General features: G+C 39.2%; 1 protein-coding gene across 3 annotated transcripts in view; it reads right to left on the bottom strand.

Annotated features, from left to right (window-relative positions):
• POU2F1 (POU class 2 homeobox 1) overlaps window positions 1-17,537 on the bottom strand; it is a 185,903-nt gene that overhangs the window by 96,069 nt on the left and 72,297 nt on the right. Inside the window, exon 2 of one of the 3 annotated variants that reach the window (XM_058701612.1) lies at window positions 181-281. The exons of the other annotated variants lie outside the window; for them this stretch is intronic. The gene's annotated coding sequence lies outside the window, so the exon portion shown is untranslated. The remainder of the gene's footprint in view (window positions 1-180; window positions 282-17,537) is intronic. 3 annotated transcript variants of the gene reach the window in all.

Raw genomic sequence — 17,537 nt, 5'->3', positions numbered from 1 at the left:
CAGGCATTCTAGGCATCACTCCACCATAACAATAATATCAAATAAATTTCAGAGTTAATATCATATATATGATAAGTCATTTTTTATAGTCATCCCACAAAATTAAAGGTAATCATCATAAACACCTGGATTTATCAGAGGCTACTAAGTTAATAGCTTTTATGAGCAGAAAATATTTACCAGGTATAGAAAGACTGCATTCTTTCTTTGAATTGATTCATTGAAAACTGAGAGTAGTTTGGTAATTAAAAAGGCAGGAAAGCTCTTCTTACTTTTCCAGTCTATGAATACAAAAAGAGAAAAAGGCAACACTGAGTAAGCCGTATAAAATAACCTAACACTTTAAGAGGGAACAATTACACATAGTGGGCAACGCTGAACTACAGGTGTGTTTAACTGCGTAAACATAAAGTGATTAATAAAGGCAGGCACTTCTCTTGTGCCTATTTCCTCATCTACAAAACAGGGACACTAGCACCTGCCCTTACTTTAGGAACATGGAGGTGAATCAGAGAATTCTTGGAACGTGTATTAGAAGGTGCTACTCTTTCGTGAAACTGAGTAACACAGCCTACCTAGTATTTTCTTTAAAGAGTATATTTCACTAATATTAAAAAATCCCCAACTCCCTGTTACCTCCTTCCAAATTTACAAGCATCTACTTCAATATATATATATATACATATATATATATGTATATATATATGCACACACATAGATGTTCATAGATGATAGACTGATACATATCGCTATCACCGTAAAATATTCGGAAAAAAGGTACAAGACTACATTCTGATTTAGAAGATAAGAAATGTCAATATTTGGCGCACACAAGTATGGAAATTCACCATCACTGGCTGGCCACCACACTCTGACAGAATATCTTAGAACCTTGATCAGTAGAAAGTCCAAGCAGCCTTAACTAAGGAGGAGGAGTTGGTATGCGTGCTCTTATTGGCCATATACCTATACTATGTAGCTATTTGTGAATTAGCCTAATTACTCCAACTAGGATAAATTCGTACAACTGACTGAGTAGCATAACTTATTAATAATAACCTCTAAGTTTTATATAACTGTACTCGGTGCTCATGTAACTAGTCCATATAGTTGTCTTCTATACATTCACTGTTGGTCCTAACCATTTATGAAACTCTGAAACAAAGGCTTAAGCTCAATGGTGCAAACAAAGTCAAATACGTAAATAGTTCAAACTGCCTTCTTTTTAGAAAAAGTTACGTTTGTGAGAGAAGGGGTTCACAGTAGCTCCTAACACTTGCAAAGTACAGATCAACATAAACTTCTTCCATAATTCTGCAACAGTGGTCAAAAACTAAGACATTCTATTGCATTATAACTGGAAAGCAATGAAAATTCTTTGAAAAAGAGTCTGATCTACATGTACTTTTCTTTAAGAGTCTGATCTACATGTACTTTCTTTAAGAGAATTTTAAAATCATTAGGTTAGGATATTTAAATAAGGACATAAATTAGGATATTTAATTTAAAGAGATATTCCTAAAACAAAAGCAAAAACAAAACAAAAACACAATGACACAAATAAATCCACAAAACAAATAGAGACGTTAGCATGCCCACCAAAGCCCTCCAGAAACATGAACTATAGTAAGGGATACCCACCCAAGTCTTCCTCTTTAGTTAGACCAATATGATGGTTACAAACTGACAAGCTCTTTCTGGCTGACCATTGACTCATCTACAGACCTTTTATTCTTTTGAAATCTCCCCAATTTAAACTGGATGCAAATAAGCCAGGTATGGTCCTTACAACAGTAATCCTGCTAGACCCTATGGAGTTTCCATGGAAACACACACAGCTGGCAATGGCAAAGGAGTTGTACTGGCCTTAGACTGGTTAAAAAAGTCTCAATGCTCACTGAATGAAATAATTATCGTATCTTAGTAAAGAACAAATACAAAAAAAAAAAAAAATTCCCACCTTTGGGATCATCAAGCAAAATAATGCAAAGTATTTTCATCTAGGCCAAAAGTGGCTTTTGGCCCAGCAGCAATAGTCATCTGTGAAAAGTTAAGAGATGCCAATTACCAAATGGTAAATACGCTTTTACTAAAGAAATATAATTCAAGAGAGTACTCCCTGTGGGTCACTTAATTTAACAGCTGACAACCAGAGAGAGAAAAACAATACAAAGTCTAATCTAAACAGTAATAAATAGCATGTATCTTTTCCTTAAATAAATTCAGTATGACTGTTCCTTGCTGTATTAAAAGTAAGTGTTTTCAGGGTGCCTGGGTGGCTCAATCAGTTGAGTGTCTGACTTCGGCTCAGGTCATGATCTTGTGGTTGGGTCTGTGAGTTCAAGCCCCACACTGGGCTCTGTGCTAACAGAACAGAACCTAGAGCCTGGTTCAGATTCTGTCTCTCCCTTTCCCTTGTTCCTCTCCTGCTTATGCTCTATCTCTGTCTCTCTCTCTCTCTCTCTCAAAAATAAACATTAAAAAAAAAAAGTAAATGTTTTCACAGCAGTGATTCTCAAAGGGCAGTACCTGGATCAGCATCATCAATGTCATCTGGAAATTGTTAGAAATGTAAATTCTCAGGCCCCATCCCAGACCTACTCAATCAGAAACTTTGGGGATTAGAGGCCCACCGACTGGTGCTTTCACAAACCCTCCAGAAGATTCTGATGTATGCCAGAACTCGAGAACCACTGATTTACAGTGTCAAACCTGAGAAGAGACTGATGTATGAAATAGGAAATGGATTGTTTGGGGCACCTGGGTGGCTCATTCAGTTGAGCATCCGACTCTTGGTTTTGGCTCAGGTCATGATTTCACAGCTTTATGGGTTCAAGCCCCATATCAGGCTCTGCACTGACAGCGTGGAGCCTGCTTGGGATATTTTCTCTCTCTCTCTCTCTCTCTCTCTCTCTCTCTCTCTCTCTCTCTCTGCCCCTCCACCATTTGCGCTGTCTCCGACTCCCTAAAAATAAATAAATAAACTTAAAAAAAAAAAAAAAAAAAAAAAAGAAAAGAAAACACAATGCTTTATCTCACTCCTTGGAACTAAGTGAAGCTTAGTAATAAAACATAAAGGAGAACTCACTGGCCTCAACTGAGTATGTTGGCTAGTATCTCACTGCCTATAAAAAAGATGCAGAGACTAGCAGTGAGTGGTTCATCATGCCTATCCTTCCTATACGTGTCAAGCCAAAGTAAAAATTACAAGGGTCTGTTCATGATTACTCAAGGAGAGGAGGGTCCTCGTACCTAAGACACTCAATTCACTACCATTCATAGTCTATTACCAATCATGACTCATTTCTAATCACTGAGGTCTTCAGACACAGGTTAGCAAACTTTACCCTTTATTCCTTTATAATAAAAGAATAATAGTTTTTCCAAGACATCAAATATGCACGTAGGGAGAAGTCTGAAGTTTGAGTCATGAATTTTAACATTCCTCACTCCTTGTAAGAACTTAAAAAAAAAAAAAAAAAAGCATACTCGGATGCAGTTCCTCCTTAGTATCTAACACATTCGATCATTCATGTACTACAAAACACACATTTCATTTTTCCTTTAACTTCAGGATACATTTATAATTCCTTCCCTATTTCCTTTAAGATAATGGGCAGCACTCCAAAGAAACAGCCATGGTAGTGACATTAAAGTGACCAGAGACTAACAGAGAGATATAATGGAGAAAAACCACTGGGTAAATCAAATATGAAATAGGCTGTTAGAATTGAAGAAATAAGAGCAAACGAATAGCCTTCTGAAGCTCATAATTAAAAATAAATACAGAATAAATTTAAGTAGAAGACTGATTCACAGGCTCTGCGTTCTCTTAGGGTCTGTCCTCAGTCCACTCTCACTATACACCAGTGATGGCCAAGTATTGTCTTTGTGCTACTAGTGGGTCGGAACCGATCCCAAAATGCTAATTATTATTTAAATTGTTTTTCATTTTATTTTAGAGAGGGAGAGGGAGAGGGAGTGGGCAGAGAGGGGATGGAGAGAGGGAGAGAGAATCTCAAGCAGTATTTCTATTTTTAATTTTTTGAGGAACCTCTATAACTACTTTCCACAGTGGGCGCTAATTCCATTCACTTCGATGTGTCACTTCTGACTACATACTAATAGTCCAAGGGGGTGCCACTCCAACTCTCCCCATTTGGATAAGGGCAGTGCCATTTAGCAAATGACCTTGGCTCAAGGGAAAGAGCTGAATGATTCATCTCAACCCCCGAGCTATTGACTTATTCAGGACTAGACTGTAACCCAGAACATTCCTCAATTCTAGCCTGTGAAATCCAGGAGAGCTCTCCCAGACCTTTCCGGGACAGTTATTCTCACCTTTAGAGAACAGTAAGGAGCTACTATCCATCTCTAGACTCAAACAAGGAAGCACACTTCCTGGCTGCTGCTAGCAGCTCTTTGGCAACCACCAGGGAAAGGACCCGAGGGCAAAGCAACACGGACAGCCCAGTCCTGTTGTCCCCAGTCCTGCTGTCCCCGAAGCTTCAGGTCCCAGTCCTGTGAGCCGAGCCAACTCCTTTGTGCTTAAAACAGACTCAGTTTCTGTTATCTGAAGCTGAAAGCAACCTACCAATAACATATCTGTAAGTGATTAAGCATTACTAATCTGGTGCTCATAAATTAAAATTAGCTATTGGAGTCTGCTAATTAATGTGGTTGCCACCTAATGTTAGGCAACTCTGTAAAATTCCTAACGTACATGCACATAACATACAGGTTGGGATTTCCAAAATTTGGTCTTGTTATGTGTGCACGATCAATATTAAGTTATAGGTTTTTCAGTCTCAATTATTCTTTCCTATTTTGATCAATTTAGACATACGCTTGCATATTTGCATTGACATTTCTAGGTTATGTTCCAAAAAATTAGCCTTCATGACAGAAGTCAGTAAAGTTCAAAGAGTTTCCATATTTCACAGTAAAGTGCTTTGCATATAAACAGGAATGTTAGATGAGTTCTATGCATGATTCCACTTTTATCTATACCTAGAGGCATATATATATGCACATGGAAAAAGGACTATTCAGGTTCGTAACAAATGGTTAATATTCAGCATGCATATCTCTGTTTTTTGGTTTCAACTGATAGAGTTTTTGTAAAATTCTTTTTTATTATGAAACAATTTTTAGCTAAATTACTTTTTTAATGCATCTGACAATACTAGTTTTAAATATAAAGATTTGTTATGAGAAAGCTCTGCAATTAAGAGGGAACAAGGCACATACAAGGAAGACTTTCCAAAACAAAGTTCAGGTTGCCTAGAGATAATATCAAAAATATAAAAATACAAATCCTATAAAAATAATAATATAAAACTATAAAAAGGATTCTTTTTGACCATTTCTACACTTGGCCTGAATTTATTTACCTAAATGCAAAAAAGCTAATCGAAGTAACTTCCACAATGCTGCCCTACCTCTGAATCTCCTACAATAATCTACTTCCTTCAGTAGGGTAAATTCTTTGTCAACTCATGACTAAACTACACAAGAAGGAAGCACAATCTTCTACTTGTACAGTTTGAGACAAAATAAAAATGCTAATAACTTTTTAATAGTATGGCAGCCCCTACAGACTCTTTCTGTACTATTTTTAGTAGAGAGCAGTAGCTCCACAACATACCTCTATCATAGGTCCTACTTACTTCACAAAGTCACTCATTAGCAAATCACAACAAAAATTAACAGTGACCCTTCAGGGGTTCAAAGCGGCAGACAGAGAGGCCTTCTGGTCAACATGGTAGAAAGACGTTCTGTACAGTCCGTACATCCTATAATCCTTCTACACATCACGCTGGTTATGGTAACACCAAGCAACTGATTCCACTGAATGCCATTAAAAAAACTTTATTACAATTTTGGCCTCTGAAGTAATGTTCATACTCCACAAAAATGACGACAGGAATTTCTAAAGCCTTAGATGAAACTCCTAAACCCGTTAACCTATCAGCAGATGATTCTATAACCCAGTTTAACTCAGTGCTTCCTCCAGACAATAAAGCCAAGATATGTCAGAATTGCCAATAACTTTTTTTAAAATTTATTTTTATTTTTTAATTTACATTCTAGTTCGTTAGTTAGCATATAATGATTTCAGGGGTAGAATCCAGGGATTCATCTCCTGTGTATAACACCCAGTGCTCATCTACCAAGTGTCTTCCTTAATGCCCCTTGCCCATTTCGCCATCCCCCCTACCCAGAACCCCTCCAGCAATCCTCTGTTTGTTCTCTATATTTAAGAGTCTCTTATGTTTTGTACCCCTCCCTGTTTTTATTTTTTGCTTCCCTTCCCCTATGTTCATCTGTTTTGTATCTTAAACTCTACACTTAAGTCAAGTCATATGATATGTCTTTCTCTGACTAATTTCACTTAGCATAATACCCTCTGGTTCCATCCACATTGTTGCCAATGGCAAGATTTCATTCTTTTTGACTGCCGAGTAATATTCCAGTGGGGTGTGTGTGTGTGTGTGTGTGTGTGTGTGTGTTCCATTCATTTGTTGATGGACATCTGGGCTCTTTCCATACTTTTGAGTTGCTAGTAACTTTCAAAATAGAAAGTCAAGATAAAAATTCCAAGCAACGGGGAATGGTTAATGATTATTAGAAACAGGATCAATAAATAGGGGACATTTTAGTTAAATTTAGATCAAGATCCTGTCTTGGGGCACCTGGGTGGCTCGGTTGGTTGGGCATCCGACTTCGGCTCAGGTCATGATCTCACAGTCTGTGGGTTCGAGCCCCACATCGGGCTCTGTGCTGACAGCTCAGACCGTGACCGACGCGGAAACCAAGAGTCAGACGCTTAACCGACTGAGCAACCCAGGCGCCCCGGACACACGGTTTTCTGACGTGAATTTGGAAACAAACAACAGAAAAACCCAAGTTGAGACAGTGTGACGGGCCGGATCTGAGCAGCTCCAAGCCAGCAGCACTTCAATAGGGCAGCCAGACTGCACTCTGCCCACTACAAAGGAAGAAACGCGAGCACCTCTAGTAACGTCACTCAAAGAATCCAGTACCTCACACTGTTTGGGAGACCAAATGAGGCTATTAAAATTCTCTATCCTGGGGCGCCTGGCTGGCTCTGTCAGTGGGGTACGTGACTACTGATCTTGGGGTTGTGAGTTCGAGCCCCATGCTGGGTATACAGATGACTTAAAAAAAAATTCTCTAAGCTTGAAAACACTATTAAACAGATTTTATTTTCACTTTAGAAAACTTCCTCAACGATATACTGACGTGTGTAAGAGAGAATGTTATGCTTGATATGAAAGAGAGAAGTACCTAACACCTCCGCCCACACTGAAAATACACAACCTTAAAAAAACGTGCTGTATGGTAGACCGGTCCCTACTTAGAAATCACCAACTATCCAGACATCTTTTTGTTTGTTTGTACGATCCAGACATTTTACCATACTGACTGAGCCCCTTCTTACAAACATACCTCTTGTTTGTACTAAAATAATCTCAGTACTAAGAGAAGAATCAGGTAGATGAGGAGTACAGGCCATTAAAGTACAGGCAGTACAAGCAGCACAGTTAATCATAACAGAACACAGTATGCACGCTACCACTGAATCTTTTTCAGTGGCCTTACCTTTTAACAAGACGAGCTGAAGCACCCCTGTCCTGTATCATTAGATTTAGAATCAAATCTAACATAAAAGGCAAACTTCACCTCTCCTGGCTCTTGCAAATGTCAAAGGATAAAAAGCATAGAGTTTTAGAGCAGAGAGAGATGCTAGCAATAATCAATCCAACCCCTTCACCGTACAAACAAGGAAATCACGTGCAAGATTGCCTGATTTATTTCAGGACGAACTGAGTGATGCCTCAGCTAAAATTCAGATCCGTTTTCTGATTCTTAGTCCATATGAGCGAGCGCTCTACACAATGGCCACCTCCCCTTCAGAAATGCTTACCTTTTCCAACAATATTATAAAGGCACTTCTTAAACAGTGATCCATGTTACGTCAATCTTTTTAAGCATACTGACTACTGGTACCTATTCTCCAGAGATAAGTTCATAATAGATGTTCACATATTCATTCCTTCGTTCATTCAGGCACTCAAATAGTTTTAAGAGATTGGTATGTATAAGGAACTGTACTCTGCTCCATGGGGCCAGAAAGATGAATCAGACATGATTCTGATCTTGAAAAGCTTCAGTCTATAGACTGAAAAGCTAGAATAGACATCAGAACTCTCCAATTTGAGTAATAACTAAAAAAAAGTTTTTACTTAAACTGTGCCCGAGTGGCTCAGTCGGTTAAGCATCTGACTCTTGATTTCAGCTCAGATCATGATCTCACGGTTTGTGGGACAGAGCCCCGGGTGCATGGGATTCTCTCTCTCCTTTTCTCTGCCCCTCCCCAGCTTGCGCTGTCTCTAAAAATAAATTTAAAAAAAAACTTAAAAAAAGAAGTTTTACTTTTTGACAAAAGGGTACAAGTATATGCATCATTCAACACACAGGAGAAAGTGTTTTCATGTGATTTTAAGGATTTCTTACTTACATAGAAAAATCATAAATAACTAGATTTTATGAAATAAGGTATATTCTAAAGAAAACAGACTAATGCTTAAATTCTATGACATATCTTCAGCTTTCAGGTACTGCCTTTAAAGTTTCTTCCATATCTAACACGCTATGTATGATCTTTGGCCATTCTCTTGTCTCCCTACATACAAAACTAGATTTCGAATTCAACTAATTTTAGCAAATATTTTAATGTTTTTATATTACAGTGAGGTCACTAAAAACTGTCCAAATGAGACGGACCACAAGCCAGCAAATAAATCAAACATCTCCAACCAAATGTTACTGAGTTCACTGGCTGAATACAGAATAGGGCAAAAATTAGGGTAGCTTACAACCCTTGAGTCAGGAAAGGATATGAATTTAAGCGATGACAATCTGGTGTGATTTTTATACCATTATAAAATCAAAATTAATTTCTACAAGATGTAAGGTCATTTTAAACCATCACAAGGATATCCTCTCTCAGCACTTAAAATACCACAAACGCCAAGCTCACATGGGCCTTACAGCCTTTGCGATTTCTGTTCCTTCAGCCTAGGACACCTCTGCTCAGGTAGCTTCTTACTATTACAGGTTCTGATGGTCATCTCTCGAAGAGGCCTTCCCTGACCATTCAACCTAAAACACACACACACACCCATTACTATCATGTCACCCTATTTTAGTCTACGTTCTTTTGATAATTTTAAAACTTGTTTACTTGCTTCAGTAGAAGGAAAGCTTCTTGAGCACAGGCACCTTATGAACCTTGTTCACAACCTTAGTGCAGGAGAGAACCTGACAGCTGCTCAAAAGTATTTGTTAAGCAAATGAATAGCACCCAGAAAGTCTAATAAGTAGTAGATCAGGGATATCAACTTAAGTCCACAAAACTCGCTAATGAAACCATTCCAAAACCACAAAAACTATGTGCTGAGAGACTTCATCTATTAATTTTGGCCCTCTTAACAAAATCCTACTCTAAGTATACTCCTGATAGTGTATCTGAATTTCAACAGAAAAAATTCTGTCTGGCAAATACTTCTTTATTAAAAAATACTTTTAATGTTTATTTGAGAGACAGAGCATGAGTGGGAGTGAGGCAGACAGAGAGGGAGACACAGAATCTGAAGCAGTCAGATTCTGAAGCAGCTGTCAACACAGAGCCCGACGTGGGGCTCAAACTCATGAACCGTGAGATCATGACCTGAGCTGAAGTCGGACGCTTAACTTACTGAGCCACCCAGGCGCCCCTAGCAAATACTTCTTTTTTCAAGTCAGGAGAAACAGCAGTTTCTGGTTTGTGATATTCTTGGCCATTCAAAGAGTATCAAGTTTATTTTATTTATTACATTTATAATGTTTTCCCTAGATTATCAGACATGGGTTCTCAGAGACAATAAATTTAGAACTGTCTTCTAATTAATGGATGTGAAATCTGAGAACATTTGAGTAAATCAAGACTGACATTTAGGATCTTGGTAAACAGGGGATAAAGTTAGTTAATACGCAAATTAAAATTTGCTCAGCAGCCAATAATTTGCTCAGCAGCCAATAAACAGATACAAATCTTTCAAGAAACTTAGCCATTCCAAATCACATCCCAGAGACTGTGCCTCTTGATTTTATAAAATAAGACTACTTGTGTTGGGAGTCCTGTTGAAATTCTAGCTTCTCTTTGGGAAATTCTGAAATAAGCAGTCGATTCCTCTATTTGCCATGGTTGAACAAGAAAGCACACTATTTCAGGAAAACTGATGAGCCAATTATGTTAATCAAGCATTTACTGCGTATCAAGTTCTTAAAGCAGGTGTGTAGAGTTTACTTAGATTTACCCACATTCCCAACTTCTTGGTCTTTCCATCTGAGTTCAATTTCCTTCTTTAAGTACATCTAAAAAAGTTCCTTTAGTATGATGGGAGTGAATTCAGTTTTTGATTTGCCCACTTCATCTTTATTCTTGAATAAAAGTTTAGCTGGGTAAAAATTTTAAGGTTGGTAGTTATTTTCTCTCAGCATTTTATACTTTCATTGTCTTCAGGGTTCCACTCCTGCGATTGAGTACTGTGAAATTTGGGCCTTTTATGAGCAATTATCTATTCTTCCTGTCCCTATTAAAGATCTTCTCTTTGTATTCAATTTTCGTCAGTTACACTATAATATATCTAAGGATAGAATTTTTATCTATCCTGCTTGGGGTTTCATTGTGCTTCCTAAAGCTGAGAAATCATGCCTTTCATCAATTCTAGAAAATTCTCAGCCAGTATGTAGTATTTGAATTGATAATAGCTGCGAACTACTTCTATTCTGAGTTCCAAAATTAGATTCATTGTAAACCTTCTCATCCTATCCTCCAGATCTCTTACCTTCCATTCCAGTCTTTCATCTGTAACCACTAGTATTGCATCTGCCCTGATCCTTATCTCCAAAGTCACAGTGGAGCCCCCCCCCCCCAAAAATGATCTGCTAATTCTTATCTTCTTGTAGCCAAAGCAGGAATCACTAAAGCAATGTCAGTGCTCATGCGTTTCCTTGGATTGCTGAACATTCAGAATGTTTGCTGAAATCAGGGCAGGGAGGGGCGCCTGGGTGGCTCGGTTGGGTTGAGTGGGTTCAGCGTCAGACTTCTGCTCAGGTCCTGACCTCACAGTTCCTGGGTTCAAGCCCCACGTCCAGCTTTGTTCTGACAGCGCAGCGTCTGCTTTGGATTCTCTATCTCTGTCTCTCTCTCACAAAAATAAATAAACATTAAAAAAAAAAAGAAAAGAAATCAGGGCATGGATATGGTCAACCGCAGTGACAAGGTGGGGTAAAAGAAGAGCAATGACAGAGTGTACAATCAGAACATTTATGGCACAAAAACAAACACTCAGATCAATGGAACAGAATAGAGAACCCAGAAATGGATGCACAAACATATGGCCAACTAATCTTTGAGACAAAGCAGGAAAGAATATCCAGTGGAATAAAGACAGTCTCTTCAGCAAGTGGTGCTGGGAAAACTGGACAGCGACATGCAGAAAAATGAACCTGGACCACTTTCTTACATTACCCATAAACATACACTCAAAATGGATGAAAGACCTAAACAAACGTAAGACAGGAAGCCATCAAAATCCTCGAGGAGAAAGCAGGCAAAAACCTCTTTGACCTTGACCGCAGCAACCTCATACTCAACACATCTCCAGAGGCAAGGGAAACAAAAGCAAAAATGAACTATTGGGACCTCATCAAAATAAAAAGCTTCTGCACAGCGAAGGAAACAATCAGCAAAACTAAAAGGCAACCAACAGAATGGGAGAAGATATTTGCCAACGACATATCAGATAAAGGGTTAGGATCCAAAATCTATAAAGGACTTATCAAACTCAACACCCAAAAAGCAAATAATCCAGTGAAGAAATGGGCAAAAGACAAGAATAGACACTTCTCCAAAGACATCCAGATGGCCAACCGACACATGAAAAAATGCTCAACATCATTCATCATCAGGGAAACGCAAATCAAAACCACAATGAGATACCACCTCACCCCTGTCAGAATGGCTAACATTAACAACTCAGGCAACAACGGATGTTGGCAAGGATGTGAAGAAAGAGGGTCTCTTTTGCACTGCTGGTGGGAACGCAAACTGGTGCGGCCACTCTGGAAAACAATATGGAGGTCCCTCAAAAAATTAAAAATAGAACTAGCCTATGCCCCAGCAGTTGCACTACTGGGTATTTATCCAAGGGATACAGGTATGCTGTTTCGAAGGGGTACGTGCACCCCAATGTTTATAGCAGCACTATCAACAACAGCCAAAGTATGAAAAGAGCCCAAATGTCCATCGATGGATGAATGGATAAAGATGATGTGACACACACACACACACATATACACACACACAATGGAGTATTACCCGGCAATCAAAAAGAATGAAATCTTGTCATTTGCAACTATGTGGATAGAACTGGAGGGTATCGTGCTAAGTGAAGTTAGCCAGTCAGAAAAAGACGAAAATCATATGACTTCACTCATGTCAGGACCTTAAGATACAAAACAGATGAACAAAAGGGAGGGAAGCAAAAATAATATAAGAACAGGAGGGGGACAAAACAGAAGGGACTTAAATATGGAGAACAAACAGAGGGTTGTTAGGGGGGGTTGCAGGAGGGGGGATGGGCTAAATGTGTCAGGGGCATTAAGGAATCTACTCCTGAAATCACTGTTGCACTATATGCTAAGTTGGATGTAAATTAAAAAAAAAAAAAATCAGAACATTTACTGAAAAATGGAATGAATCTGAGTATATCACTTCCAGGTAACATGTTCTCTGTATTTCATTCGATGGGTATGAGGAGGTCAAGTTACAGACTTCTAGGATCTGGCCGCAATCTTTTCCAACCTTACCTTACACTATTCCTTTACATCGCCCTAATCTCTGATTAAATGGAAGGCCTCAGATTCACGATTTTCTGCGGCTGCCCTCTATCCTTTCGTCTGCTCCTCCTACTCCTGTAGTCAGAAACCCCTGTAAACAGTTAGATTCTACTCCTCTCTCAAGATCTAGCTCCACTACCAGGTCTTCAACAGAGCCTGTCCTGAGCAATCTCCTTCAGGAGAGTGTCTGTGCCTTATTCAACTCTGCGGCTTCCTGAAAATCTACCAACAGCGCCCTGTCTGACGAAGAAACTTAACAGAAACCGAGAAATTAACACTCGATAGGGATACTAGAGAAGGAATTAAGTTCTTATGAGGAGGCTGGGCTTGAACTCTGATATCCCCTCTAATTGTAAGGTTTTGTGATTCCATAAAACCTCTAGTAAAAGTCTTAAGATAGACCGTTTGTTTTTTAATCTGGTAAACACTTATTAAACACTCTTCACATACCAGATACTGTGCTAGGTAGGCTTAATGTGATCCCATTTAATCCTAACAAAACTCTGTGAAGCAGTTACTCTTTTTTTCTTTTACAGGTGAGGAAATCTATGCACACTGTCCTAATACAAATGCTATTCAAGTGCCAGAGTCAAGGCACAAACTTGATCTTTCGACTTCAAGCCTCCTGCTCTTATACTAACATCACAGCTGACAACTGATTCAGAGTATTGTTTAATTTCTACATTACAAATAAGAAAAAAAAAACATTGAAAATATCATAGACAAGCATGAACCCTGTATAGATAGCAAATAACCCCGAGTTATTCTTTTATATTGTGGCGGAAATTTTTTTCACTAGGCAAAGCAATTCATCTACTCAGCAGGTTCAATTCAACATTTACTGTGAAAGGCATGGCTAGCATTCTAAAAGAAAAAATCCAAGAAAACTATTAAAGCAGAGAGTCTACCATTGTAAGTATTAGAGCTCATGGTAGCATGGAGGAACATTTTATGGCTTAACACTAAAGATTAAACATCAAGTTATTCCCCATTTTTTGGTTAAAAAATCCCTTTTAAGAGAGAAATGTAACCGTATATTGACATAAAATCTTTTCCACAAGGCAGTGTTCTAGAGCAGGCTTTTTCCTCCAAATCAGAATATGGAGGTGAGAACTATATATTAAAATGCATCTATCTCAATTCCACCAAATGGCACCCATTAAGCCAGGGGGGCAGGAGATGCAGTGCGGTCTACCAGAAAGCAAAACCAGCGGATGCCAGAGTGCTGGGCTTCCACCTCTCACTGTACTAAGTACCTCTGTGATTTTAAGTAATTGACCAATCTGTGGCATACTCTCTGGAACTTTCAGATTAGAAATACGCAAATGGTTAGGGCGCCTGAGTGGCTCAGTCGGTTAAGTGTCCGACTTCGGCTCAAGTCACAATCTCACGGTTCGCAAGTTTGAGCCCCACGTCGGGCTCTGGGCTGACAGCTCGGAGCCTGGAGCCTGCTTCCGATTCTGTGTCTCCCTCTCTCCCCCCCTCCCCCACTCACACTCCGTCAATCTCTGCCTGTCAAAAATGAATAAATGTTAAACAAAAAATTAAAAAAAAAAAGAAATATGCAAATGGTTGCAATTAACAACAACAACAACAAATTTTTAGAAGTCAGTATTATAATTTGGACATTAGCTTTAAGACATACACTATGCAGAGCAAACAGAAAATTGAATCATTAAGGAAATGAAAAGGAAAAGAGGGGCGCCTGGGAGCTCAGTTGATCAAGCGTCCAACTCTTGGTTTCAGCTCAGGTCAGGATCTCGCGGGTTTGCGAGTTTGAGTCCTGCTTGGGATTCTCTCCCTCTCTCTCTGCCTCTCCTCCACTCTCCCTCTCAAAATAAATAAATTAAAAAAAAAAAATTTTAAGGGAAATAAATTATTTTCTGTTTATGTCACTGAAACCATTTCTTTCCCTTTTTGTTTCCTCAATTAGAGGGTAAATTGTTTTGGCCAAAGTCCCCTAAGAATGGTGAAAAATAAATATTAAAGAATCTGGTTTTAACTTAGTATTTCTCAGCCTGCTCTATTTCCACCAATCTACACAGGCAAAATATATGAAGCCAGTTAAATCCTAAAGTCAGTATTTACTATTAGTTTACTACCAGCATGGACGCTGAGGAATGCCTCATGGAAAACACAGACTTCTTCTAACTTTCATCCTTACAACCCACAGGAGCTGGTGAATTCTCGTCTTCTATCACATGTTGATACCTGGGCATTTGAACAGCATTCTTGTACCCAACTTTTCAAACACAACAGAAAGATGCAGGCCCTGAAAATCATGTCCCTACACAACAAACAGACAGGCTAGTCCCATATTACCAGATGAGAGAGCAACTATTTTGGACTGTCCGTTGACTTTCACATTTTCACAATAAGGCTGCCACTTCTCACAAACAGTCACCAATACCCACAATTCTGATCTTTCTAACCTGCTCATGTATCTATCCACCATCCCATGGGTAGCATCAGTATCTCTGGCATCTAGCTCAGACATGAGCAAATGGTTTCTGTGAATAAATACATCAGAGGTGGTAAATATCTTAGGCTTTGTGGGCCCATAATCTTTATTCACATACTCTTTTACCTGTGTGTTTTTTTTTTTTTTTTTTTTTAACAACCCTTTTAAAATGTAAAAACCATTCTCCTAGTTCATGGGCCTGACAAAAACAGGCCACAGTTTGTACTTAGCCAACTATCCCTGACTTAGTGGATGCCCAATAAATATATTTTTTAAAGATTATTTATTTTTGAGAGAGAGAGCGAGAGAGAGCACGTGTGTGAATATGAGTGGGGGAGGGGCATACAGAGAGCAAGAGAGAGAACCCCAAGCAGGCTCCACACTGTCAGCACAGAGCCCGATGCAGGGCTTGATCTCGTGAACTGTGAGATCACGACCTCAGCTAAAATCAAGAGTCGAGGGCTTAACCAACTGAGCCACCCAGGCTCCCCCAATAAGTATTTTTTGATGAAATTAAAGTTGAGTATAATTTAGTTCCTTCTCTCAAAAAAGTTCACAGTGCAGTAGAAAAGGGAACACGTCAGCAGATAGTATCTGCTATGAATGAGGTATGCATAAAATAATAACAGGTTAATGCTCACTAAGTGTTAACATGTGCCAGGTACTACTGTGCATGTTTGACCTATTAACTAATTTGCTCTCACAAGAACAAGCCTATGAGGTAAGTTCTATTATTACTCCCATTTGATAAGAGAAAACTGAATGATAGAGATTTAGCGAATTGTCCAAGGAGACCTAATCAGCAAAGAGCAGGGCTGTTTTGAACGTGGACAGTCTGCCTCTGGAGCCAGCCCTGCATTTAGCCTCTCCACGAGGACGCTAAAGGGGCAGAGAGGAGATGCAACATCTAGATCAGAGAACAAAGGCAGACCAGGCTTCCAAGCAGAAGCAAGTGAAACAGAATATTGGGTAGACAAGTACAGAAAAAGCAGAACATTTGTGACTACACTCCAACTTAATATAAAGGGAAAAAAAAAAAAGAAAAGAAAAAGTCGAACACAGGAAGGGAAAGAGATGTGACAGGCATGACACGTCCAGGAAGTGGCAAACACACGAGATGGTCAGAATGAAGGGTGAGGAGGGGGCAGGAGGTAAGGGTAGAGAGGTGGGCAGGGACAGTATCATCCACTTCCCCAAATTTAACTTTCAGCTCAACTTAACGTTTAAATTTTGTCCTTAAAGCAAAACTAATATAATAAAACAAACCAACCTTTATATATATATATAGTTTACTTGGTATCTGCATGAATACATGTTCCAGGGGCTAAGTCTGAAAACTGAACCAACACATGAACCCAAGGCAAGAGTGGAGGCCAGAACTAAGGTAGCAGCCAAGAGAACAGAGAAGAAACAGGTATGAAGAATATTACGAAGGAAGGTTTGGTACTTGCTCTAAGTGCTTGGGTAAGTGAAGGAGATGAGCAGAGTGACCGCCAGCCTCAAGCTGGAGCCCTAACTAGGCGGTGGAAAGAGGAAAACGAGCATGAGAAGGAAACATGTGAGAGGGAAGGGGAAAAGAAGGACTTTGGATATGTCTAAGTTGATGTGCCTATGGCAGAGTTTTAGCAAACAGTTGAATTTACAGAGCAAAGGTCCCTATCTTCTTCTTCCTGATCAAACGATTTTCCTCAGCACACTGCCTCCCTCCCCAATGATTCCACACACCAGGCAATCCCCCATTTCACTTACAAACTGTCATCTCTATCTCTCATTCTAACCATATTGCAATTCTGTTAAACCTCCAGAGTGACTTCAGGAGCCATCCCTACAGATGAATATCAAGGATCCCTATGTCTTCAAGCGTGGACTTTCTTTATTCAACCACTAAAGTGAACCTTCCTTATTCACTGTATTTTAACCAATCACCTTGCCTGGTGTACAAAAAAAGCACGTCCCGGGTACGTGCAACAAAAAAAGACCTAGGAAAAAAGAGATAGTTGCTAACAGTTTTACTGCAATCTCTAATCTAAGCAAATGTTGATTACATTTTTTTCCCCTGCTAGGATGGGGAAGGATGACGTAGAGCATGGAGGTTTTAGCAAGG

Source organism: Neofelis nebulosa, chromosome 15 (genome assembly GCF_028018385.1).
Source record: "Neofelis nebulosa isolate mNeoNeb1 chromosome 15, mNeoNeb1.pri, whole genome shotgun sequence".
Lineage (NCBI taxonomy): Eukaryota > Metazoa > Chordata > Mammalia > Carnivora > Felidae > Neofelis > Neofelis nebulosa.
Note: the sequence above shows the minus strand (reverse complement) of the source record. Positions and strands in the feature narration are given on the sequence as shown.